Genomic DNA, 24642 nt, shown 5'->3' with positions numbered 1-24642 from the left:
CACACACACACACACACACACACACACACACACACAGACAATGTAACTGTACAGTAGATCGGAGCAATCTTAGCATATCTTATGTCTTCCTGTAGGTTGAAAGTACACACCCTTTCTCTTAAAAGAAGCACTTCCCAGAGCTTCTCTTTGAAGATCCAAATTCCCACAACCCACTCTCCTGTGCTGTAGAGTCATCACTAAATAGAATAGGAGTTGCTGGAACGCCTTGTGATGCTCAGGCAGTCAGGCTGATAATCAAGACAGTGTTGAGTGGATAACGTATACATGGTGGATACAGTGGGCTAGAGGATGCATAGCCGATCAGGATGGGGCAAGGTGATGAAGGTGTGTGTGTGTGTGTTCTACAAAGAACATCGAGCAGTTACAAACTTAGAACAAGTCCTGTGGATATTTTTGGACTGTGATTGATGGTAGGTAAGTGAAACTGTAAGATTAAGTGTCGTGTGACAGGGCTATTGTGTGACCAAGAATGTGAGCTGCACACCCAGCACTTGGGATGTGTTGTATTACACTCTGGTTGGCTTTCTCTCTGGAGGATGAAAGGCATGATTCCTTGAAATTCCAGAGAAGTAGATGGATGGTCTGAGGTCTCCGTTTTCCCAGTAATTACAGGATTCAGGCTCTCTGCCTTCCCTTTGGACCTTAGTCATATATGGAGCAAACATAGACTCTGAATGCTGTGTAAACACTCTGGTCTGCAGCACATGGTATCTGCAGTGTCGTCAGGAACTGTTTCAAAATTTTTGACTTTCTTGAACTCCTTTTACTACTTCTTTATTATTTATTACTTGACAGTTTCATATCTGTCTATGAAACTTTTTTAGTTGTTTTTATATTTTATTTTCTAATCTATATACAATATATGCTTACATATATACATGTATATATACATATATATATATATGTATATATATATATGCTTATATGTGTGTAGACTTGTGTGTGTGTTGGGTACATGTGCACATACGGAGGCCTGGGTATGATTTATTTATTCATTTATCTATTTATATATTTATTTATTTTGGTACATGTTGAAGCCCAGTCTCTCTCAGGACCTAGAGCTTGCTGTTTTGTCTGCATAAGCCTGTGGCCTTGAGTTTGGGTCCTCGACAGCCAAGGGTGTGGCAGCATGCACCCGTGACCCTCGCTCTGCTTGTAGAGATGAGAAGATTTGAAGGCTGCCTCACTGGCTAATTTGCCCAGCCAATTGGTGAGAGACCCCGTCTGAAAACAGAGAACAGCAAAGCAAGAGTAGCCAGGTGAATAAACATGGACGCCAGCACGATGGCTCTGTGGGTAAAAGCGTGGGCCATGCAAGTCTGATGGGCTGAGCTCCGTGGGCCATGCAGGTCTGATGGGCTGAGCTCCGTGGGCTATGCAAGTCTGATGGGCTGAGCTCCATTCTGAGAACCCACACAGCTGTAATCCCAGCACTCCTATGGCAGGACAGACAGTGGAGGCAGGAGGATTGGTGGTTGGATGCTTGGAGTACATAGTGGGAGAGAAACAACCAGAGAGGCTCCGTCCCAAAAGGTAAAGGGAGAGACCTCCACATGGGAGCCGTGGTAGATGCGTGCCCCCCCTCAATAATAATGTTATATAGTGCCATGATGCTGACCTATGTTCTCACGCGTGTACCTGTGGGCGTGAGTACACGTGTATACAGGTACACATACCACACACACACACACACACACACACACACACACACACATTTTTTCTAATTAGAGAAGATCCATTTGCGATATAAGCTCTTATCACAGTTTGTCCATACAAATTTATTTCCAAGGGTGCCATATTGTTTTGTTCTGCTGACGTCCACAGCCCCCAGAATAAAATTTTAAAATATATTGGTCAAACAGGTGGAGTCATTTCATTCTTTTCCATTGTCTCCCTTTGTTTCTGAGATTAACACACTGGAAGTGATTGCTGTGCTGTCAAGGTAACATCACCCTGGTTGTTCCCTCCTCCCATTGTCGAGAACAGACTATATACAGTTATTATTAACTAATAATTAGTTATACTAATAACTATTGTTATTAGTTACTTTCTTGTTATCCTATGGGATAGGCTTTTCCAGTCAAATTGTTGGAGACCTAAAGATGTCTTTTTCTGGGTGTTTTCATTACGTCTTCAATTTCCTTAGTTTACAGTGTCGTTGAGGCTGTCTGTCATCTTGTGTGAGTTTGGGTTGTTTGCAGTTACTAAAGAATTGGGTGTTTTCTTCCAAACCAGGCATTGAATGTTTATTGTTTACAGGCTTTTTCTGTTAGTGTCTGTGGGGTCTGTGGTGGTGACTCCTCTCCTTTTGCCAATGGTGGGAATTAGACATTTGTTCACGTATTGTGGATTTTAGGACTAGTGTAGTTATCCTTTGCCTCATGCCCAGGGTGCTGTCTCCACCATCTCCTCTTTGGGGAATAGCCAATGGGGTGTGTTAGGGTGAACACCAAGGCTCTGCAGCCCTGGTGGCAGGTGGTGCCAGAACTAGCCAATTAACACACAAACACCCCAGTGACCTGCACATCTATCTGCAGTGTCTCCAGAAGGGCCAACTTGCTACCTGGGAGCAGTCCCAGAGGATAACTGAGTTGGCTTCATTCCACAGGGAGAGGAAACTTGTAGACAAGAGACTGGATGAGCTTGTCACTCCTCTGTGAGGGCTCTCCGGGTGACTGTTCCAAGGAACAGATTCACTGCTGTTCATAAAAGCTGCTTGTTGGCCTGCTTGAAAAGCCCAGACAAGCCTGCCAAATGGAGCGAGGCAAGGAGAGGAAGATGGAAAATCATAGGCCCGGGGAAGGAAGGCTTGTTCTTCAGAATCTGGCTGGGAGTTAGAAGCTGGAACAAGACTGAAAAAAAAAAAATCAAAGTTGCCTACATAAATAGTGCTTGTCTTTTTGATGACATCCCAAACAAGGATGTTAAAAGCAGCTAGCCAAGAGGGCTGAGAGGGTGGCTCAGTAGGTAGAGAGCTTGCCTGGCAGGCACAGGCGCTGGGTTTAGTCCCCCAACACCTTGTGAATCAAGTGTAGTGGGACACACCTGCAGTCCCAGCACTCCAGAGGGGAAGACACGAGGACCAGGGAGTTCACAGTTACCTTCAACCGTATCTTGAGTGTGAGCACAGTCTGTCTTAGAAAACAAGCCAGCTGTGCCTACGTGGGCCAGAATGCTTGCGTTTGCCCGTGGCAGCATGCCTCTGCTGTCCCTGCGCATGAGTAGTGCCCCTGACAGTTCCGTTCACAAAAGAGCATCTTTAACGTTTTTTTAAATAAGTAAACCAGCTCATATATTTTCAGTTAGACACTTAGCTTAGGGGCTGGGGAGATGGCTCAGCAGTTACGAGTACTGTGGCTGTTCTTTCAGGGGACCCAGATTCTATTCCCACCACCTACCTGGTGGCTCACAACCCTCTAATTCCAGTTCCAGGGGATCCAGTGCCCTCTTCTGGCCTCCTTAGGTACCAGGCATGCACATGGTACACAAGACACACACTGGCAGAACACCCACATACAAAAAATCATAAAATAATTTTTAAACAAACTTAGCTTAAACCTTAAATCTTGTTGTAAATTAGATTCTTAGCCACAAAGTTTGTACATATACCATATATAAATATAAGTATTGTGTGTGTGTGTGTGTGTGTGTGTGTGTGTGGTTGTCTGTAACCATTGCAAAGAAACCTAAGTGTGGCTTTCTAAGCAACAGCCCTAAATGAACTATGCCTCCTCTCTGGTTAATAAATGTGTTGACTTTGTTAAAAGGCACGACTCACTCTGAAATTCTTTTCCTTCAGTGTGTTATGTTAGTCTAGGAGGTCCTGAGAGTGAGACTCCCAGGCTGTGGTTGCCAGCTCTGGCCACGCCTCCATGGCATCCCTGTCCTTTGCTTTTGCTAAGAGGGGTTGAAGATGATCCACTGTGTCCTTCTGTAGGGCACACTGTCATTGTCCCCATTTGCTCTGTTTGGATGATGGAAGATGTAGATTTTGCTTCCTGCCCTGAAACATTGGAGCATCTTAGGTGGAGGAAAAGCACCTCCCCCTTTCTTTTTTGTAACTCCTCAGGCAAGTAATTTTGTTTCATTTGATTAAAAAAATCTGTGTCATGCTGGGCTTTCCAACAGAATGACTTTTAAGGAAGAGAAAGAAGATTGGGTCTGGAGAGATGGCTTCATGTTTAAGGACACTGACTGCTCTTGTAGAGGACTGGAGTTTGGTTTTCAACACCCAAATGACAGCCTGTGACTCTGGTTCCAGCAGACCTGATGCTTCTTCTAACCTCTCTGGGTTGTTCTTGCATGCGCATGGCTCTCGTACATAGATATAAAGTATCTTTGGAATGGTGGGGGCAGGGGAGTTTTTGCAAATGCAGAGGATTTGGAAAGTCCCATCACAGAGGGAAGCAGGGACTGTGGAGACCCCAGGCTACAGTCGAGCACCAACTTGAAGTAACAATGAGTTGTAGAACCAGCAGGCGGAACACAGTGATTGTCCTGGCCTATGTTGTCCCAAGAATGGCCTCTGTGCCTGCTATCCCTTGCTGTTGAGCCTTGGGCTGCCTTCATCCCTCTGCAGCTGTCTGCTGCCTCTTTGTATCAGTGTGGCTGTGGCAATGTGTGACATGGTATCAGCAGTCTGCTTAGGTTGAAGACATGGCAGAGGACGTGAACTATGGCTCTGTCCCAGGTGTTTGACAGCTCATGGTGGCTGGAAGGCCATGTTCTAGAGCCTAACCACTGTGGTCATATGCAGACAAGGGTTTCTAAGAATCATATCTTTCCGCCTCTCATAAAGTAATTCATTGCTTTTGTTTGTGGAGACAGAGTCTCAATAGTTCAGACTGGCCTCAGAATATAGTTATATATATATTGTATCCAGACATTTTTTGTTAAAATATCAATGACCGAGACACTGAAGAGGTGGCTGAGTTGGTGGCTAAGGTTCTTGCTAGACAAGTGTGAGGATCTGGGTTTGGGACCCCAGGACGTAAATTCCCAATGAGATGGAGACTTGCCTGTAGTTTGCCTCATGGGAGGTAGAGACATGGGATCGCTAAAAGCAAACTGGTTAGGGAGAGTGCTGCATTGATGCGTTCTGGGCTTGATTGAGAGTCCTTGCCTCAGTGAGAGTGATTGAGGCTCATTCTCGACATAACTTTGGGCTTCCACATGAGCAAACATTCACTTGCATTGTGCGCACGTGTGTGTGTGTGTGTGTGTGTGTGTGTGTGTGTGTGCGCGCGCGCGTGCGCGCGTGGTGAGCATCCTTGTGTACACCAGCCATCTTTAGGTGCCTCACAGCTCCAAGATGATATATGTGCCATGTCCGTGCATGTAAGGAATAGGGACAATGACAAAGGGCGAAGACTGCATATGCACAGAGATATATTCCTCTTCTGAATGTATGTGGAACCCATGTGTTCAGAGGTCCACATGAGTCTGAATTGTGGGCACAGAGGGACCAGGAGGCCCAGGGATGCTGAGCCATCTAGTAGCTTTCAGATACTGTGTTTTATCTTTCTGGACTCTGTGGGTTTTACCGAATCATCTTGGTTCTGGAGTGTTGGGCAGTTAGAGCAGGGTGGTACTGAGGGCATGCGCTCAGGTCCACACTTGGTACCAGGAAGAGTCAGAGATGGTGCGGTGCCAGAAGAGTACTACGGGGGCGGGGTGGGGTTCTGCTTATGGAAACTCCAGCCCCAGCAACCAGGAGAACCGCAGCTAATCTTCCTGTGGAGGCTGAGAGCCGGGGAGTTAATTCAGTTTCCCTCCAGGGGGCTGGTGACATTTCAGTTTCTGCTCTGGTGGCTTGGGAAAGAGTAACAAAAGCCCTTCTAGGGTCTGCCCCCTGGAACTTTGGACTTAAAAACCTCTGGTTATATAGTAACAGGAACATTAGGAAGGGAGCAGCATCCTAGAAGGTTCTGCAGCTGCGTCTGCTTCACATTTGGGCTCAGGCGGCACCGGTGGATGCTCAGCCCTCATTCTCACCATACTTACAGGCATTGCATGCTGGGTACCGACTGCAGAGGAGGGCAGTGGGAAAGGGCTTGAGGAGGTGCATGCTGACAGGACATGGCCAGCGCTACCTGTTGATTGACACCTTACTACCACACAGCACGTGTTCTGAGCAGTGGTGATCCTCAATGAGGTACCGAGTGTGCTCCTGGGTACTTGCACACCTGTGAGGGCAACTGTGCACATACTCATGTGATCTTTGAGTATTGGCGTGTCTGAGCGTGTGCACACATCTAGCAGATGCTGTTGTGGGTGTAATGCCAGGCCAGCACACCGGGGTCTTCCTGCTGCCTTTTGGTAGCTCCGGGAAAGGAAAGCCCTGGGCAGCTGCAGGCCATTTCCCTGCCTCAGGCTTGCTGAAGTGTTTTGTCAGCCCTGAAGAGGATCCAGATCGTCAGAAATGAAAATGAACTCACATTGCAGTGAGGTGAATTCAGGTGATTTTCCTAAGATTTTGTTTGTTTGTTTGTTTGTTTGTTTGAAGTAGAACGTGTGTGTGTGTGTGTGTTATGTGTGTGTGTGTTTTCACGTGCATGTTTGTGTGCAGGCACACATGGGTGCATTTGTGTACATGAAGGCCACATCATAGCCTTGATTTTTCTTCAAATGCCTCCTAGTTTATTTTGTAAAGATCTCCACTGGCCGGCAACTTGCTGATTCATCAGCGAGTCTCCTGACTCTCCAGACCTGAGATTAAAAGCACACATCACATTTCCAGCTTTTTTACACAGGTTCCGGGGGCTCAGGCTCAGGTCGTCATGTTTGCAAAGCAAGTGCCTTATCAACAGAGCCATCTCCTCAGCCCGAGCCAGGAAATGGTTTTTAACTTCCTGCTCTTTTTAGATAGATGCCTGGCCCATCGGTGCGTGCCCCTGACACTGTGACATAGGCTGGTGAGCCTCAGGGCCATATGGTGTGCACTCTTAAAAGTCAGGCTCAGACTGAGAGAGCCTTGACTCTGCTGAGATTCTCGGGTCTTATCATGGGCCTGGTTAGTGCCTCACTCTTCTTTCTCCTGCCCCACCCCCACCCCAGAAATTCAGGGCTCCTCCCAACTCTCCTTCCTATCATGGCTTCCCCCAAGTCATCCCCTATGCCCTAACCTCAGTATTGTGTCCCTTCCTTTCTTCTAGTCTCAGACTTTGGAGTAAGTAACCTTTAAGTTGGTGTGGGATCGAGGGGCTCCTGACTGTGCCAGTCCGTAAGTCACACACCACTGACATCAACACTGACTGTCTTTTGTGGATGTACAAATGGCTCCAGGGCAGAAGGTAACCCGTGTCCACCCATGGGAAGAGCCAATCTGTGTCCATTGGAAATCCATCCCAATGCCCCTTGACTTCCTATAGCTTTTTGTCACTGAGAAGAAATTCACGTCACAAAATGGGGATGATGGGGACAGTCTGGCACTGTGTTCTGCAGCTTGGGAATTATTGAATGCCCCTAGAACTTCCCTTCCTCACCAGATCAGTTTAATGAGTTGCTAGGAGCAGTTACACAGCCTTCTGGAGTTTGTCCAGTTATTACCTTGTCATTCAGAAAATCCTTGGGCTACAGGACTCTAGTGTCTTGTGATACTTACGATGTGTAGGCCACCCCAGTTTCCGCCAGCATGGTACTCTTCCAAGAGTGGATAAAACCTATTAGGGATTTATTTTGGCAGTCTGCTGTGGCGGTGTGCTAGCCTCAGAATGCTGGATCATTTTTGCTTCTACTTAGTTGTGTGATCATGTCGCTATATAACACCTTTGGGGGCTCAAGTAATTTTTTTTATTTGTTTAAGTTCAAATAAAAAGCAGAGTTCTGAGTATTCGACTTGGTTGCAGAGGGCTTGCTTAGCATGCTCGAGAGGCTGTACATCATCTCCCCCCACAAAAGTAAAAACCAAATGGGGGCTTTGATCAGGGGATGTAAAGGCCAGTCCACCCTTTGGCCATGAGGACCTGGTCTCTCCAGGGTTACACCAGTGGGAGAATGGGGGTCCTGAATGGCGTAGATTGCAGGGAAGGGCTAGGTGTGGTATAGGAATGAATGTGTGTACCAGGAGTAGCTTGGGAACCATGGAGTCTAAGAATGGAGGGAAGCCTAAGGTTTGGTCCCCAGGGTCTGTTTGAGTGACAACTTACGTGGGGACACCAAGCCAGACCTGGAGGCCTCTGTGCTTGTCCTTGTCTGGGTAGATTGGCATCATGAATCTTGGTGTTGGGAAGGGGTTTCTTTGCAGTGGCCTTTCTGAAACCCAGCATGGGTCCCACTTGGTTGTTCTCCAGGGGCTCAGGGCTTATGTGAAGCCAGTGTGGTCACCATTGTCACCTGCAGTCCTTCGGAGTGGGGTACAGTGTTGAAAGCTTGCTGGCCTGGACTGTCCATTCACCCAGATGGGCCTGACCACTTTGCCAGGCCTTCCTACTGGGGACACCATCCCTGCTTCCAGTGGTGTCTTCTGAGCTGGCCAGTAACCAAGAGAATCCTGCCAGAGGGAGAGTACTCCAAGGCACAGGAGGCTTGAGATGGAGCACCCATGGGTACCAGGGCCTCTTGGGGTTGTTAGTAGCAGGACTCTTCCATTGATGTTCTTGAGTTTCTAACAGAGCATTCCTCCTGGAATTACACTGTCTTTTGTGAGAAACACAAAGTGCTCTTTAGCAGAGTCACTGAACTTGACACTGGAAGCTTCTCCCTGGAAGCACAGCGCCTCAGGAATGGCCCTGGAGGCCCCTGCAGCATAGATCTGGAATCCATGAGGAATGTACTTTCCTGGGCTCCCCTCAGCTCTTTAGGACCGGGATTCCCACTGGAGCCCAAGGATCTGGTTTTCCTTCACCAGTGGCAGTTTCTGTATATGAAAACTACTGGCTGAGGCTCTCGGGATCTCCGGGAAGTAGCAGTGGCTACTCCTGTCTCAGAATGCATTATCTCAGAGCTGGTGGCTGAGTGGTAGGGCTTCTGGGAGAAGGGCCTCTTCCAGTGTCTATGGGTGTGTGCATTTGGAGCACATGTGTCCATATCTAGGCATGAGTGTATGTGTGCACGGTATGGATATATATGGGTACATGTGTACAGTTGATTGCTTCCTTTTGGTGGACTGTGGCATGTATCTGCTGGAGTATGTAAGGTAGAAAGGTCACTAGCAGAGAGGTGACCAAGTTGTCTTCTGACTCCCAGTCCTAACCCGAGGTGTGAGAGCTTGTGGCTGGTTACCTGATTGTCTCCTGACACTCATTCACACACTCCAGTCAGGCATTCCTGAAGCTGGAGCCACAGCCCCAGTGTATCCATTTCTGTCTAGACCTGTTCTGTCTTGGGCAGTTCCACCTCCACACAGGGCGACTGCCTTCTTCTTTACAGCTGTTTTGAACACAGACATTTAGATAAACTGTCACTCACTCTGGCCACCCACTGATGGTCCTAGAGACTGTTTCCATGGTTTTGGTACAATGCAGAGAATGTCCTTTGACATCGCTAAGTGGGAAGCAATCTTGGTCCTTTTTCTGTTGTGTTAACTGGGTAATTTATGAAGAAGGGTGCTTTATCCGGCTTACAGTTTGAAGTTAGGATGTCCAGGGGTGGGGTGCTAGCATCTGTTGGGCATCTTTTGATGTTTGGGTATCATGGCAAGGGCATCACACGGTGAGACAGACCGAGCATGTGGAGCATGGGTCTCTTCGTCTTCTTTAAAGCTACTAATGTCAACATGGAGGCCAAATCCTCATGACCTCATCTAACTACCTTGCAAAAGCCCCACCTCCAATACCAGGAACACAGGAGTAATAGAGATTGAATGTCACCCTCTTAATACTGGAACAATGAGGCTGCTAAATTTCAACACAAGGATCTGGGAGGAACTCTTCAACAGTAGCAGGATATATGGAAGGAACCTCCCAGTGTCAGGCCAGTCCGTCGTCTCCCAACTGCGTCGGGAGGTCCTTGGGCCATCCCTGGCCCTGGTGATGGGTCACTTCAGATCCCTGTCCACCTAGAAGAGGCAGTGATACTTTGTTTATTCTTTGTGTAGTTAATGACATGAAACTGTCACCATCTCTGATTTGCCCTCGTTTTATGCTCTGGTTGGGGGCTTTGGGGGGGGGGGGTTCCAGGAGACCTTAGGAAAGGTGGCCCTAGCATTTTCTGGCTACTGTTTCTATACCTCTTTTTGTATGTAAAACCTTTTTCTCTTTGATTTTTTTTTTAAGCCCACAAGTTCAAGTACTCTTGGTTTTCATCCTTCCCTGACTTCTGCTTAAAATGGTTGACTGTGTGCTAGCACCAGCATTTCTTAGGATTGTGGTTCTAGTTCAGGGGCTGCATTGGAGGTGTTGTGCTAAAATGTCATTCTTTTTTAAAGCTCTTAAAATGTTTGCTTGTTGGCATTTAAGTGTGCACCACGGCACGCGTGGGAAGTCAGAGGGCAGCTTGTGAGAGTGAGTTTTCTCTTCCCGTCTGTGGGTCCCAGGAACCAAACTCAAGAATGTCGTGTTTGGGGTGGGGGTGGGGGACACTTTACTCACTGAGTCAAATCCTTGGCCCTAAAATGCCATTTTGTATTTATTTATTTACTTACTTACTTACTGTATATGAGTACACTATCACTGTCTTCAGACACACCAGAAGAGGGCATCGGACCCCATTACAGATGGTTGTGATACACCATGTGGTTGCTGGGAATTGAACTCAGAACCTCTGGAAGATCAATCAGTACTCTTATTTGCTGAGCCATCTCTCTAGCCTCAAAATGCCATTTTTTTTTTTTTTTTTAAATGAGGACTGGATTATCTGTCACAGACTATGAGCTCCTGCCCCACTCCTCAGACCCGCATCTCTTAGCCTGTGCTGGGGACGCTCTGCTGCTCTGATTCCTGGCTAGCCCTGAGAAAATAAGTCAGGGCGGGGCAGACACCGCCACCACCCTTCCTGTTGCTGGTGGGGGTTGTCCTGTATGGTTCACCTGGCAGATGTGCTGACATGCCACGCTTCGTGGCAGACTGCTCTCTTGGGCAGTACGATGTCTCGTGTGCACATGTTAGTGTGTCTGACTCACTTTGGTTCTGTTCATTCCCCCTTTCCAATTCTTGTTTCAGACCCTGGTAAAATCACAGAAACACAGCCAAGTTCTGAATACCGACATGTCTGACAATACTGATCCCTAGGTGAGTAACCAAATCCACCGCCAAGGAAGATTCCCTTGAGAGGAGGCCCCATGAGTCAGCAGTCTGTTCTGTTCTACACCTGGCCCTGTGGTTCGATGAGGGAACCAAGAAAAGTCTGTGCAAACCTAGGCATTCCTGTCACAGAGCTCTGTCTAGGTGAGGGATGGGGCATTGGAGGCTCCGTGTGGATGGAGGGAGAAAGGCTGCCAGCAAGGGGCTTCTGGGTACAGCCCATTCAGATGGTGAGTTCCTCACTTTTCTGTTGTGATGTAATTCCCAACAATAGCTGCTTAAAGAAGAAAGGAAGGGTTCATTCTGGCTCAGTTTAAGGATGAAGCCTGTAATGACAGGTGGGCAGCAGCCGACCTAGTCCCATCTGTAGTCAGGAAGCCGAGGGAAACACTTCAGCTTGCTTTCTCTTTATTCAGCCTGGAACCCCACCCCATGGGATAGAACAGTCCAAATTCAGGACTGGTCTTCCTGCCTCAGTTGAACCTCTTTGGAAACACCCTCACAGACACACCCACCAATGTGTCCTTCCGTCTGACTCTAAATCCCATCCGTTGACAATGAAGATTTACCATTAAAACACCTGAGTCAGCACCAACTCCCCACTTCTGGGCAAGACAGGTGGAGCTGGGGTTGAGTACTAGCATGAGTTATCCTTACTGCTCCCCCTAAAAAAAAAGCCCCTGAGGGGGAGCGTGCACTGGGTCTTTGAAGGTAGCCTGTCTCCCTCCCTAGAGAGCTTCCTTGCTCCTCTCCTGTGTTCTCAGCTACTGCTTGACCCTGGAGTAGGGAAGTCTGTGGAGGTGGCAGCTCAGGTAGGGGCTGGGAGGGTGACATGCAGCCCTTCATGGTCACTACACTCATGTGTTCAGGGTGGTGGACAGCAGAGGCCCTCTGGGTTAAGGCCTCAGGAAGGCTGTTTTATATGGGCCTTGTTGCAAGTGCAGTAGCTATGCCACCCATGTCAATAGCTCCAGGAGGGTATTGATACTCTTTTGTCCCGGGTGAGGAGGAGGCACCATATGGTGAAAGCAATATACCCAGCCATTTTCTCAGGGGCATCTCCAGCTTTGTCTGTGACCTCTCCTCCCAACCACTGCAACCTCCTTCTCCCATCACTGCTTGTCCTTATCCGGCCAACCCCATCCCAAGCCCCCAAGTGCCTGCCACGTCCTTGCTGATCAAGTCATAGACACGGAGCAGCCAGCCAAACCCCAAACCTTCCACAGGGAGGCCCAGAGCTCTGACTGAAGGTTTGTAGGAACACACCTGCATCCAGTAGACTTTCTCAACGTGGATTTTGTGTCCATGCCCATCATAACTCAAGTGTCTGAGTCTTTTCTAGAAGCCCCATTCGTTGGGTTGGCTGGCTGTTAGCACAGAACTCTGGTTGGTGGCTCTGAGGTTGCCCAAGCCTCAGCTTTGACATCATGGATACAGTCGTACCCTTATCTGCTGTTCTACTGTGTGCGTGTTTGTTCCCTGAAATCAACAAGGAGAAAGATCACAGCACAGTGGAGCATTTGCGAGCAGGAGGGGAGAGGGCTCACACTTGCACAGCTCTCTGCTGCTCAGTCCTGTCACTAACTGTTCTTGCAGACTCAGTGTGCCTAACTGTTAGAAAGGAATTCGCCCTAGGTTTCTGTGTGCTTGAAAAAGCATGGTACACCCTCCACGCTGTCTGTCACCCCACAGACGTCTTAGAGGGCAGCCCCCGCCAGGATAGGGGGGGCTGTCATGGTTTACATATAAAAGGCTGCCTAGAAAGGAAATACTTAGGAATATTAAGCTGTATTTTGTAGGGTTTGCATGGAGGTAGAAACTGAAATAAATTTTCGGGATCTTTCTCAGCATGAAGTGGCCCATACGAGCAGCTTTGCCTTTAGTGGGTCCTCAGAGTGGGGACAAAGCAGGCATTGTCCTTACTGTTGCCCCTGGGGGCCCGTCTCTATGACGCCATGGTGGAAATCTAGCCAAGAATCCAAGAGTGGCCTCTGGGAGAAGCTGGTGTGTCCAGGCAGGGAAGGCAGCAGCCAGAAGGTTCTGGGAGGCCTGGCTAACGAGGGTGGTTTGGGGGTACTTGGGTGTTCTTTGGGTCTGTTGGGAATACTGAGCATATGACAGGTAGACGTGAGGATTAGGGACAGGCCTTGCTTGGTAGCAAGTTATAACGCTCTACCTCACCTGAGGTTCTATTCTTAGAGCCATGTTCTTGCCTGTGTACGTGCTAAGGGGACATACACAGTATGGGAGGTACCGCTTTAAAATTCTGTCTTTTCTGTGCTCCGGCTGGTTCCCCACAATTCTGTAGCTTTCTTATGTTTTATTTGTTTTATTATGTTTTTAAGACAAGGTCTCACTATGTGGTTCTGGCTGTCCTGGAACTCACTATGTAGACCAGGGTGGCCTTGAACTCACAGATCTGCCTGCCTCTGCCTCTCAAGTGCTGGGCTTAAAGATGTGTGTCACTATGCTTGGCTTCATCCTTTCTTGTCTTTTTAAGATGTGTTTGTTTATCCTACGTGTCTGTGTTTGTATGTATGTATGCTACATGTGTGCAGGTGTCCAAGGAGGTCAGAAGAGGGTATTGGATCCTCCGGACCTGGATTTACAGGTGGCTGTGAACAGCCTGCTGTGAGTGCTGGGAACTGGATTCCAGTTCTCCAAAAGAGCACAAAGTATTTGTAACCTCTGAGCCATCAATAATTTCTCAGCCCAGCCATGAGAGATTACCAAACCCATTGTGTGTATCCTGCAGCGCTGCCCAAGAGTGTCCAGCCCTGGAGTAGGCTTAGCTGAGTGTACCCGTCTCCTAAGTGTGCCCACCCCTGAGTGTACCTGGTATTCAAGTGTGCTGCCCTCAAGTGTGCTCAACTGCCTTGAGACTGACAACTTTTATATAGGAGGGGCACCTTATTTTTAGTAAGTGTCTAAAATATAAGCTTTGAGCAGGCCACTGTAGATTTAATTAAACAACAGTAAAATGAGAGATCAGGTACTTCCATGTGTTTTATGGGAGGGTCTCTCTGGTCCTGTGGGTTCAGTCCTGTGAGGCTGTGACCTGGAATAATGCCCAGGCTCTTCTCCCTTGGACATCCAGGACTAGTAGGTGCAGAGCCGAAAGCTCTGGACCCATTAGTATACAGAACTCTCACCTCTGTAACATCAGCCAGATACTAGGACCACAGTGTAGATCACCAGCAGGCATTGCATGAGAAATACCCAAGATGGCGGCGGGTCCTCCAGTGTCTCTGAAGTGACTAGGAGATCAGCAATTTAGCACTGTCCAGCCTCTTCAAGTGCATAGGAGCCAGCCCTGACCTGGGATTTGGCTTTGGCCACAGCAGAGTATCCATTTATAGTGACTGGAAGCACCGACACCCTCAGCCCTCTTGGAGCTAGACACTGATATTAGCAGCCCCATATGGGACATACTTCTCTCCTGTCCTTTGTATCCATACCATGCAGTTCCACAAACGAGTACTGTGCCTGGCAGGAGGATCGCCATGCAGACCATTTTTTCTCTTGTGGCACCAGCCCTGCCCTGCTTGAGATGAGATTTCATCCTGAAGGCCCAGCATTATGCAGGCTTACTCTTTGTTTTCTGTTGGGGTAAAGATATAGTGTTCTTAGGCTCCTAAAATGGCTCAGTGGTTAAGAGCACTGGCTCTTCTTCCAGAGGTCTTCAGTTCAATTCCCAGCAACTGCATGGTGGCTCACGACCATTTATAAAGGGATTTGATGCCCTCTCTGGCAAGTAGGTAGCATGCAGGCATACATACAGACTCCTACATTTTAAAAAATACGTAAGTTTTTAAGAAGATACAGTGTGCTTGTTTGTAGCCAATATTCCACATCACAATTGTGTCCTGAGTGCAGTGGTGGCTTGCTCAGCCTGCATGTCGTGTTTGTGTGAGCCCATGCCTTTGTGGGAGGAGAGCTACCTCATGAATACGTGTCCCTCCAACCCCCCCAATACAATGTGACTTGCTTTGAGTGGTCTGAGTGGAGGAGCTGGTGCCTGTGCAGCGGTGGGGACCCAGCAAAGCTCTAGGAAAAGACCTCAGGCACTCCCACATCTGGCCAGGCTATTAATATCCCACAAAGGGCTCCTTTTCCCCTGTGGACAGGCTGCATGTGGTGATGCCGTCATGCACATGAGCGGAGCCCATAAAACGAGCCTCGAGCCTCACGGTGAGCGGCTTTCTAGATGCACCATTGAGTTCCCAGCTACAAGCCTGAGCCTCACAGATTTCTGCCTACCATCCTGCGGCACGTGGATGCCGGTTCCTATAGGGCAGGGGAAATTGTGGTCTGCTGCAGAGAGGCTGGCCCTTCTCAGCTGTTTGTATTCACACAACTGTAGAAGAGTTCTCTATAGCCTACTGCACCCTGGCAAGAGGGCTTAAGCGAACAGAAACTGTTAAACTTCTGGGGAAGACAGAGACCCCAGGTGGGATCGCTACGGTCAAGTGGGAGAAGAGACGGCGGCATGGGTGCGTGGAGAGATCTGACATCATATTTTAAAGGAAGGGCCTTTAGGACGTAGGCTGTGTGTCTCATCTCTTGTGGTCTTTATATGCAGAGCTGGTCCCACAGGGATACCCCCGAGCTGAGCCCTTCTGAGCATCCTTTGAGCTGGACATATGAGTTGGGACTTGGATGAGGAGCCCACCCCAGATAACCTGTATCTGCTGTCCTCCTCCTCCCTCGGTTGCCTCACGTTTACAAGTCATGGCCGTCGTGATCTTAAGACAGTGCGTGTTTGACTGACCCAGGGGGACTGCTCGTTTGTGCAGATAACGCAGACCCCTGAGAACCTGGGAGGTCTGAGTGTGTTAATCATGCAGGTGGGGTGGTGCCGGCCACGGTACATATGGGAGGCACACTCGGTTCTGAGACCCACACTCGGCCGCTGTGTGTTTCTTTGCTCTTAGGGCTTTCTGCAGATTGTGTAAGTCCCCTAGGGATGTCAGGTGCTGACCCTTGTTAATGCGGTCCTGTGTGAAGAGCTCCTGTGAGTGTGACCAGATTAAAGGTCTTTTAATGGAGAGCTCATTTGGGCTTATCTGGGAGTACCCAAATGTAGCAACAGACACCCTCCTGGGGGGGGGGGGGGGGGGGAGAGAGAGAGAGAGAGAGAGAGAGAGAGAGAGAGAGAGAGAGAGAGAGAGAGAGAGAGAGAGAGAGTGTGTCAGTCTGAGAGAGAGAGACTGACTGACTCTGACTGAGACAGAGAAGAGAAGGCTCTGGGAGAATGAGCTGGACTCTGGGGCAGTGGGCTGCCAGAATGGGTTTTAACCCAACATGCCCTGTGGTGCAGACATTGCTCTGAATGTCTGGAAGGTATTCTGATTTTTACCCCCTTAAAACGTGGTGTGTGTGTGTGTACCAGGACATGGCTGTACCATATGTTCTTTTGGAGGTCAGGGAACTCAGAGTAGCTCAGAGACTTTGGCTTCCACCTTAATGAAACCAGGTCTCATTAGCTTGTTTGTTTGTTTGTTTCCTTTGTGTGTGCCTCACTCATTAACCTCTGATCTTCTGGGGCTTCTTTTGTATCCACCTCCCATCTCCCTGGAGGGGAATTGGGGTTACAGATAGATGCTACTATATTTGCCTTTATCTGGGTTCTGGGGACTCAAACCCAGGTCCTCATGGTGGTGCAGTGAGCACTTTACCTACTGAGCTATCTCTCCAGCCCTCAATGGGGTTCTGATGAGATCTAAGGACTAAGACAAAAGGCCTTCCCTTGGTGGTCCTTAGTAGGAAGAAAATGCCTACAGGTTAATTGAGATTAAGAGGTCTCCGGTGCAGATTATAGATCTTCTTAGTCTCAGGGGCCGGGTCAGTTCTGCTCTTGAAAGAACCTGGGGTACCAAGAGCCCCACAAGCTAGGACCCTTTGTAGCCACCACACCCAGGGAGAGCCTGGATGTAATTCTTGAGGGTCTGTGGAGGAAGTGGGAATCTAACAGTGTCCTTGACTTTGGCCCAGTGCTACTGACTAGACTTCTATCTCTAGAGATATGGGAGAGTCAGTTCCTGTTGTTTCAAGCCTCTGGGCTTTAGTAATTGGTGTGAACTGCCACAGGCAAACAGGAAGGCAGGATAAACAGGGCTTCTACAGATACCCTCAGCTGCATCAGAACTGTCATTCAGGGGCCTTGACCTCAGGGTGGGGCACTGTTGGGTCACAGGGTGTGTGGCCAAGAGCTTGGTAGAACTTGCTGGCCTAGTTTCGGAAAGGATCTTGGTAGTGGATCTCGTTCCCAGTTCCCTCCCTCCACAGTGGCAAGTGTCTGCTGGAGATCGATGCTGTGGTCACACTGCCTGTCCCTGAGTCCTGGTGAGCGGTTCCTATGACTTAGGTCCTGTGATTCTTCTGCTGTGTTCTCTGCTGCCAGGTTGTCTGTTCCTCTTGATCATCAGCAGGGGCTGAGCGTTCCAGATCTTTCTGCTTTAAAACACCGATTCCCAATTCTTTTTTTTTCATTTATTTATTCTATGTGTGGAGGTGGGGAGTGGGGGTACACACCCCAAGGCACATCTGTGGGGATCAGAGGACAGCTGGAGGGAGTCCGTTCCCTCCTACATGTGGACGCATTCTGGAGATGGAACTCCATTCTGATGCTTTTCCTGGCTGAGCCTCTAGCTGCTTCCCAATTCTGTCTTTTGAGGGCTTCTTTTAATGGAGTCTCATTTGTCAGCCAGGTGAAACCTGTATGTACGTGCTCGGGTCTTAAAGTTTGTGGTGTTGGTGTTAAGATATAATGGCTGTGCGGGAGTTTTAATCTGCCAGTTTGAACTGCCTTGCATGGATTAAGGGAAGGCTTCGAGAGTCAGAGCTTTTTCTTTTTTATATTATTTAGTGTGTGTGTGTGTACATGTGTACTGTGGCTCAAGTGGAGGTCAAAGGACAACTTGCTGGGCTCAGTTCCCTGCGTCTGCCATGTGGGATTGAACTCAGGTTGTTCGGCTTGGTGATAGATGTCTCTATCCATAAAGCCATCTCTGGCCCTAAAAGGCGTTTTAGAAGGAGGAAGGAATCCAATCTTGGGTCCTTACGGTGTGCTGGCACTAGGCAACAACCATTCATGTTTGGTTTTGATCCACAATTTGAACGTCAGCTCAGTGGTCTGGTATGTTCTTCATCAGAGGACATTCCACTCCTCCCTGGTGGCCTAGTGGCCTTTTCCCATCCTGAGTCACTTTGGTGACAGTCCTATGGAGTGTGCTGGCAGCAGTGAAGGAGTCCCCACTCCGTGCCCTGCACATGCTATCTTAGCACAGCGAGGAGAGGCGATCCCTCTAATGTGTGTGGGGTGCCACACGCTCCCTCTGTAGAGGATACACTGTTGCTGTGCCGAAGGGCTCTGCAAGGAAGACCAGGGAGAAAGGGAAAGCACACGTGCTTACTCTCTGTGTTACCAGTGAATTCTAGAAGCCTGTAAAACTAGAACTGAGGCTGTAGCTCGGTTAGAGGAATGTTTACCTAGAATGTGGGAAGCCCTGGGCTTGATCTCTGGCACTGCATGAAACTAGGCATTTCACCCCTGTAATCTCAGGAGGCTCGGTAGTTCAGAGGCAGTTTTGCCTACACATTGGTTTGAGGCCAGGCTGGGCTCAGTGGGACCCTGTTTCAAAAACAAACAGGAATAACAAAAACCCAACTGTGAAATTAGTAAAGTCAGAGTGTAAGACAATGGGTATAGAAGACAGCATTTATGTTGGGGACTTGCCCTCTTCCTAGGTTTCCTTGTCAGTGGTCTAGGAGCACGTGACAGTTGTTCTGTGCTCAAATCCATGTGTTAGGATGTATATCACCATGTACCAGGTCTGTGTGACTAACCTTGAACTTCCAGGCCTAGGTCTTTCTGAGTATTGTCCCTAGACACTGCCTGCCGCTCTGGTGGCTATGCCCCATGGCTTCTGAAAAAAAAAACAAAAAAAACCAAAAAACTGTGTTGCTGAGCTTGCCGGGGCCCCACCCCTGCTGGGAGCATGATGAGGTCAGGCCTGCGTTTCCCTGTAGGTGACCCAGCCGCACCCGAGCTGTGGGTGGAAGTATGGAGTGTTGTAGGGGCCTGACCCCACACAAGACTAACAGCCTGGGCCCCTCATCTCCAATGTAGGTGTAGGATGAGGTTGGCCACAGTGTCACTGGGCTGGGTCTGTCTAACCATTTGCTGGTCCCAGGCAGGCAGGTCCTTCTCAGTCAGCAGCTGCTAGCCTGGCTGCTTCACAGTGGCATGATGTTGCTGGACCCTGGCTCTCCTATGCAGGGATGAACCCGTCTGCCTGACACCCAGCTGTGGCATTGCCTCAAGGTCAGCGAGAAAGGTGGATGATACTTAGGTCTAAGGAGCAGGTAGACAGAAGGTCAGGGCTTGGGAGCAGATGGATGAAGGAATGGACCTTGAGGGGGGCAGATGGCCAGAGTGTCTGGATGTGCCAGCCAGTCTCCATGGGTCCAGTGGGTATCAGGAAATCCCTACTCACTTGTTTCTTTCAGCTCCTCCACAACCTGGAACAGACTTCCATCTCTTTCCAGTGCTTCTCAACTTGTAGGCTTTGCCCTGGGACAGGAATGGGGTTGTGCTCCAGCTGTTACCTGACAGGTCTCTCCAGGAATGGTGGGGAGTCTCCCAGGGGGCCCAGCGGGCTGCAGGTGGGCCTTCTAGACTGTGAGGCTTGGTCTGGGAAGAAACAGCTTTCTAGGGGTAGAGGAAGTGACTGGACAGGTGATGTGTAGAGCCACCTGCCTGCTCTTCTGCCTCTGTGTCTTGGGTTTTGTGGGGTCTTCCCCTTCTTGGTGGGGTCTTTTCAAGCTTCCACTGAACAGCAGATGGGGAAGGTGGCCCTGTCTATACTCTTTTATTTCCTTAATGACTTTCTGATCCCCCCCTCTCCTTCTGAGTATCTCAGCTCTGTGACGCTTTGCTGTCTCATGGTTTCCTCATTCTTTTTGTGCTCTTGTGACATAAGGGACCAGCTACACACCAATCTTGTAGAGGTGCTTGAATTGAGTCAGGCAGGAAAGCCATCAAGGCTGGGCTAAGGTGCTGAAGCCCCTCCATTGCTTGGCCTTCATGGTTGCTTGCTCTGCTCGACGGCATTGATGCTGGCAATTAGACAACAAAAGTTTCTTGGGTCTGAGAGTGTGGCCTGACCCCTGAAAAGAGAAGGCACTGGGTATCATGGTTGGGAGGGACACACTTACAGCACCTCTCACAGACTTGCTGGGTGTTGATCCACACACCATGCTGTGTGGGATGCTGGTGTGGCTCCCGGAGAAGCCTTTCGAGGTGGCTGGGGGCAGAGCTGAGAGGGGCTGGTTCTGTTATAGGCATCCTCGTACCTCTGCTGTGACTGGTCTCATGGTCGGTGTACAGAAGAAGGGGCACACAGCCCTTCCTCCGGTTGCCTGCCTGTCCTCCACAGCGACTGCCGACTGCTCCCTGTCCTTTTCATCTGAGGCTGACATTTAACAGGTCAGAAGTAAAGCGAATGAGCTGCTGTTGGGAGAAGGAATGAGAACCAGACGGCTGAGCAGCCAGGCACCAGGCAGCCCCAGTCCTAAAAGAAGCCAGTGTTGTCCAGTGCTCTGCTAGGGCATGGTAGGAGTGGGGGTTGGAGCCCTTGGAGGAGCTGCCAGGCAGAGGGATGGGTCCTCTGCCTTCTCTTTCCTGTTCTTGGGAACATCCTGACATGTCACTTGAATATGACCTGCCATACACCTCAGCCTAGGCCTGGCCTTTACAGTCATCCATCATGCCTAGAGGCCAGGTCCTGCAGAGCCATCACCAGTGTCGTCTGCTGTACAGAATTGCAGCTTGCCCACTGGCATGAAGGAGAATACTCCCTACTGAGTCCTGCATATGTGGAGGGAGAGGGGCCTGTTCACCGATAGGCTGATTGGGTTTAAGGCGTTTCTTCCAGCGTGGTGGCAGGTGGGGTGGTTGGACCACATGCACGAGGTAAGGGTTTAGGCTTACAGGCGTTGACGGGGTGCTGAGGAAGCAGTCTGCCGTGGGAGGCGGCTGTTGTTCTTAGAAGGCTGTGCTGTTGTGAGTGGTCAGGAAAGCAAGTTGATGATCAGGCGAGACAACTTTTGGGAGCTTGCACACAGCAAGCAAGTCTCCATGCTTTGTCATTGGGGGAAACAGGACTAGAATAGAGTCACAGAGTAACTATGGGCTGGCTGACCCCTGCTGGCTCAGGTCTCAGCTCAGGATGGACTCCAAGACTCTGCCCAAGCCAGCTCACCCCCAGCATCCAAATAGGACTGACTACCTCCTGTTACATCCAGACACACATCTTACACATGCCCCAAGACATGTTTCCATGTCTCATCCCGTGCTCAATTCCATGTGGGTAGCTCTGGTCCCCTGCTGGCATTAGGTGTACTGCCCGACAGCAACAGGTACCAGGGTATATGTGCAGGTGGGTGCGAGCAGGTTCTATACGTGATACTGGGGAGCTGGCATGGAAGACTCCTTTTGTTTTTATCAGTTCGTTTTTCCAGACGGCCTGGTGGCTTTACAGGCAGAAGGCCAGACTGAGAGAGTTGAAGTGGAGAGAAACAAACAGGTGTCTGTATCTCTGCATACAAGTGGTTGAGCGTGCATGCCATGTCATATGTGTAGAGGCCAGAGTACAGTCCTGTGTCGGGTCTCACCTTTCAGGGGAGACAGATCAGGCAGCCAACTGTGCTGTTGTAAGGTACAGAGCTGAGGTTTTAATCTGACGGTGGCAGTCGATGTTCTGTTGTTTATCTTTGTATTACATTTGTGTGTGTATGTGTGCGTGTGTGTGTGTTCATATGGAGACTTCCTGAGATCCACCTGTCTCTGTCCCCCGAACTATGGGGTTATATGCTGGGGACCCCAACTTGGGTTTTCTTGCTTGTTCATTAAAGTCTTCTACCAAATGAGCCATCTCCTGAGTTCCTGGTGGTGTCAGTCAGAGCTGAATTTTAGAGAGAGTTATGCATATACTGAGGAAGAGTGGAGAGAGAGAGAGAGATGTGGAGGGACTTGCACAGGGGGATAATAAAGGGAGGTTTCCTGTCAGCTGTCTGGGTGCCTCATGTTCTTCTCAGAAATTCTGAGAAGTTGATGGATTGACAGCCCCAATACCTCAAGTGTTGAAGCCTATGTATGGGCAGACTCAGATGCGTATTTCTGGGTCTGAGAACGGGAAGCTTTTTGCTCCTGCCTCTGGTGACCAGAGGTATATGGTTGAAGGTGCTCAAGCTGTAAGCACGTTCCTCTAGGCTTTAGCTGCCAGTGCTGTCACTGGGCAGACAGTGTAACCTTCCGCTCGTAGCAGCAGTGTATGGCAGCAGCAGTCATTGCAAGCTAGTGTTACGGTCCCTGTGCCTTGGGTGTTGGGACCTGTGGCTCCTCCCAGAAGCCGGTGTCATAACTCTGAATGAAGCCTAGGATGTCTCTAGGACTTGGTAGCTCTTGCAACTCTGTGACCAAGGCCTACAGTCCTTCATCTTTGGCTCTCTGTAGCTCTCTCCAGGCTGGGTCTGGTGGCACACACCTTTATCCTGCCATACACTTGAGAGTTAGAGGCGGTGATCTCTGTGAGTTTGAGGCCAGCCTGGTCTACATAGAGTTCCATGTTAGGCGGAACTAAGCAGTAAGACCCTGTCTCAAACTAACTTTCAGTACTTTACCCTCCTTGTCTCTGGCCAACCCTGTAGCCAGGAGAGAGAGAGAGAAAGAGAGAGAGAGAGAGAGAGAGAGAGAGAGAGAGAGAGAGACTGGGACTGACTCTCTCAGAGTCTCAGTCTGGTGTGTGTATTCATGCATACAAATGGGCATGTGTGCATGTCATGTATGTAGAGGCAGGAATACAGCCTTGTGTCATGTCTCACCTTTCACTTTGTTTGAGACAGGGTCACTATTGTTTGCTTCTGTGTACCGGAGGGTAACTGGGCAGTGATTTCTAGGGATTAACCTGTCTCTGCCTCCCATCTCACCATGGGAGTTCTGGGATTACAGGCACACATTGCTGTGCTGTGTTGTGTGTAGGTTCTGAGGATATGAATGCAAGCCCTCATATTTTGTATGAGGGCTTTGGCTTTGGAGCCCCTTTGGCCACCATCTTGTACTACGGCTGCCGCTGGTAGCATTGCCACTGTCACAGCTGTTGCTGCTCCATTGTCTCCTCGTGCTCCCAGCTCAGCCCCTTCGGCCTGTTATAAGAATCTGAACTAGGCAAAGACCACTGGAGGAAGGCTTTCATTGGGGCTAGAGTTATGACACCAGAGAATGGCAAGCACAGGAAGGGGTCTCCTGACTACCTTGAGAAGTGGGCCAATCAGCCTGGTTACATGGCCAGGAGGTGTGAGGTGTGTGTGGCAAGGGTGTTCGTGCCAGTTTTGACACAACCCCTCATACACATGAAAGATTGTATTGCTCCAACAGTAGGCCTTCTGGGCAGGTGTGCGCTCTCTGGTCCAAGGGAAAACATCTGCTTGAGAAGCTGAGCATTGCTCAGGCTGTGATGCTTTGGTTGGAGCACTGTATTCCCAGGCTGGTACAAACTCTTTTCTGGAATGGTGATGACTAAAACATGCTACGTTTTCGACCATGGTTATGGTGGTCCTTTGGTTACGGTGGTCCTCTGCAGCTGCCGGAGTGTCTCCAGGGTGACTTAGAAGTGTCCAGAATAGCCTGACTGACAAGAGGGCAATCTAGCTGTTTCTTGGGCCGGTGGTTCCCTGTTCAGTGCCTGTCAAATGCCGACTCCTAGCTGTTTTAATCAATTCCAGACCGAATTGGAAGGATGTTTACAGTCAAGGCTAGAGGAGAGCCCAACACAGAACTCAAAATTCTAGTAGCATTTCATGGTACTTAATAGTGTACCCACTTATGCAGAATGGTGCTTAACTTTTCTCCCCCAGTTCATCGGGGAGAGAGGTGGATCCCCTGACTTGGGATGAGAAACCAACATAACCATAGGCTTGTCCTTGGTGGGTGTGAATAGAGGTCCCACAGGCTGATAGTTCCCAGGGCATGGTGGGTTCTGAGGGAGGATGCTGACCTGCTTGTTAATTATGTGTGGGTCATTCTGGCTGAGCCACAGACTCAGCCTGGTCTCAAGTGTCCAGGCCTGCCAGCTAGCTAATGGCAGCATCTGTGTCTCTGATGAGGGTGACCTAGGGAGCCACACACCGACGTGTGGCAGGCTTTTGGACTAAATAGAGTGAGTTCATGCTTGTGAGTGGCGCCGAAATGTGGTGAGCTTGGTGGTGGGCCAGCCGGTTTTCATTTGGCTGTAGCTCTTACGGTAAATTCCTCACTAGCCTTTTTTTTTTTTTCTTTTTAGGTTTTGTTTTGTTCTAAGGAAAACACTCATAGTTTTGAAAATAGACACTCACTCTTGCTTTTTACTGTAAACAGATTGATGCATGGTATTGTGGGGTC

General features: G+C 49.3%; 1 protein-coding gene across 3 annotated transcripts in view; it reads left to right on the top strand.

The window, feature by feature from the left end:
- The window catches only part of Sema4d (semaphorin 4D), a 105178-nt gene that overhangs the window by 19276 nt on the left and 61260 nt on the right, over window positions 1–24642 (top strand). The window contains exon 2 of one of the 3 annotated variants that reach the window (XM_028771999.1): window positions 11121–11189. The exons of 1 other annotated variant lie outside the window; for it this stretch is intronic. The gene's annotated coding sequence lies outside the window, so the exon portion shown is untranslated. Of the gene's footprint in view, window positions 1–11120; window positions 11190–24642 lie in introns of those variants that run through there. One more of the 3 variants, XM_028772000.1, reaches the window with a different exon arrangement.

The sequence above is a fragment of the Grammomys surdaster genome, unplaced genomic scaffold, assembly GCF_004785775.1.
Source record: "Grammomys surdaster isolate TR1022 unplaced genomic scaffold, NIH_TR_1.0 211, whole genome shotgun sequence".
NCBI lineage: Eukaryota > Metazoa > Chordata > Mammalia > Rodentia > Muridae > Grammomys > Grammomys surdaster.
This window is presented reverse-complemented; position numbering and strand designations above follow the sequence as displayed.